The sequence below is a fragment of the Lepus europaeus genome, chromosome 3 (genome assembly GCF_033115175.1).
Source record: "Lepus europaeus isolate LE1 chromosome 3, mLepTim1.pri, whole genome shotgun sequence".
Lineage (NCBI taxonomy): Eukaryota > Metazoa > Chordata > Mammalia > Lagomorpha > Leporidae > Lepus > Lepus europaeus.
In genome coordinates this window covers 41,583,189-41,585,661 of record NC_084829.1, presented here as the reverse complement: position 1 = coordinate 41,585,661, position 2,473 = coordinate 41,583,189, and the positions used below count along the sequence as shown (strand labels likewise).

Below are 2,473 nucleotides of genomic sequence, written 5' to 3'. Positions count from 1 at the left end.
ACAAACATGGGAGCTTCCAGGCCTTCTTCAGGCTGGGATCCAGCAGAGGGGCATAGTCTCCCTTCTGTGGCATTTTGTTGGTTGAAAATTCAGGGGGAGGGAAATAAACTGCACTTCTCAGTGGGAGATGTCATGGTTTGAATATTTGTGCTTTGGTCCTCGTAAAAGTATGGTGTTTGTGGTCCTAAGAGGGTAGAGGCTTACTCCAGTGACAGCATATTTGGGAAATGACTGCGTTGGGGTAAGTCTTTAGGGCAGAGCCCAAGTGGCTGAATCCTGATGGCTTTATGAGGAGAGGGCGGCCACACAAAGACCTGTCTCTTGCTGTGTCATGGACTGTGTCACCTTAGCACTCTGCCATCATCACAACGGGACCTGCCCAAGCTTAGACTGTGAATCTCGTGCTTGTTTTGGCAGCACATATACTAAAGATCGGAAGGATACAGAGATTAACATAGCCCCTGTGCCAGGATGACATGCAAATTCATGAAACGTTCCATATTTTTAAGCCATGGGACTCCAAATTCCATTTTGTTGGCAGGTACTAATGCCATCTTACATGTTAAAGTAATCATATTAAGTGTCAAGAAGATCACATAAATAAGGCAAGTGTCTGCCAATAACAATAGATAGAACTAAAAAGGAGAGAATGATCCAACATGGGAAGGAGGCCACCCAGCAGACTCATAGAATGACAAATGCCCTAAATATCACTCTGACCTCAGAATCAGCCCTTAAGGCATTGGATCTGTCTGAAAAGCCCATGAGAGCATTTCAGGCATGGAAAGCCAAGACACTGTGGCAAAAACTGATCTACGTGAAGTATCTCTGTGAGTGAGATCCCAGTGGAAAGAAGTGGCCATCAAAGAAGGATGTACTTTTTTCTGAAGGGAGGAGAGAAACTCCACTTTGCTTATGGCCGTGTCTAAATACTGATGGAATCTATGGACTCAAAAGGCTTCCATAGCCTTGGCAGTTCATGACTAGAGCCTTGGGTGATCAATAATGTCATAAATAAGAGTGTCAATTGTTAAATAAAAAACAGAAGACACTGTGCACTTACTCCCCATGTAAGACCTCTGTCCTTAATGTGTTGTACTATGCAAATTAATAGTGAAACAGTACTCAAACAGTACTTTATACTTTGTGTATCTGTGTGGGTGCAAACTGTTAAAATCTTTACTTAGTATAGAGTTGATCTTCTATATATCAAGATAAGTAAAAAAGAATCTTAATGAAGAATGGGATGGGAGAGGGAGTAGGAGGTGGGACGGTTTAGGGGTGGGAGGGTAGGTATGGGGGGGAAAAACTGCTATGTTCCAAAAGATGTACCTATCAAATTTATATATATTAAATAAAAGCTTAAAAAAAAAAGACTATGGGCTGGCGCTGCGGCTCACTTGGCTAATCCTCCACCTTGTGGTGCTGGCACACCGGGTTCTAGTCCCAGTTGGGGCGCTGGATTCTATCGCAGTTGCCCCTCTTCCAGGCCAGCTCTCTGCTATGGCCCAGGAGTGCAGTGGAGGATGGCCCAAGTCCTTGGGCCCTGCACCCGCCTGGGAGACCAGGGGAAGCACCTGGCTCCTGGCTTCGGATCAGCGCGATGCGCTGGCTTTAGCACACCGGCTGCAGCGGCCGTTGGAGGGTGAACCAATGGCAAAAAGGAAGACCTTTCTCTCTGTCTCTGTCTCTCACTGTCCACTCTGCCTGTCAAAAATAAATAAATAAATAAATAAATAAATAAAAGACTATGAATCTCCATGAGCCAATGTAGACTGCCTTCCCTGAAAAGGTTGAACTAATTCAGGTTTTCTGTTATAGTAACGAAAAGCCGGCCGCTACAAGGAATGACCAGTTATTGTATCATCTTTAACCCTCTCAACTCTCTGTGAGCTTGGGCAGGAAGATTCCTTGATCATTGCAGTTTTCCAGCTGTGCTCATCTGTGAGGCGTAAACCCAGGGGAAGCCCTTGGAATAGTGCCTGGTACACGGTCAGCCCTCCCATGTTAGCTGGTGGTATTTTTATTTCTGATGTACACGCCTAGCACGGTGCTGGGTGGCTGCTGGGGGTGGTAGCTCTCTAAAAGGAGTGGCAAACACAGTATATACTCCTGATAATAAATAATCTAGTTCATGAGATAAAATTAACACACGCAGAGATCAAAGTGCTAATTCAAGGCACAGTGTAATTAAGGAGCCCACAAAGGGTACAGATCACACACACCTGAGGAATTTGCAGGACACAGAGATTGGATGAGGGCTTCGAGGGCTTCGTGGCCACTGAAGCCTTCCCCAAGGGAGAGGCTGCCCTGGCGGGGCAGGGTAGTGCAGTGGTTAAGAGCATGGATTCTGTCGCCAACCCCCTGTTTGTTTGTTAAAGATTTATTTTATTTATTTGAAAGACAGAGTTACAGAGAGAGGTAGAGACAGAGAGAGAGGTCTTCCATCCACTGGTTCGCTCCCCAGATGGCC

General features: G+C 45.7%; 1 non-coding gene across 1 annotated transcript; it reads left to right on the top strand.

Moving 5' to 3' along the window:
• Positions 1 to 401: 401 nt before the first annotated feature.
• LOC133757221 (U6 spliceosomal RNA) lies at positions 402 to 506 on the top strand. The gene has a single exon (XR_009865598.1). It is a non-coding gene; the product is annotated as a U6 spliceosomal RNA (small nuclear RNA).
• Positions 507 to 2,473: the final 1,967 nt, after the last annotated feature.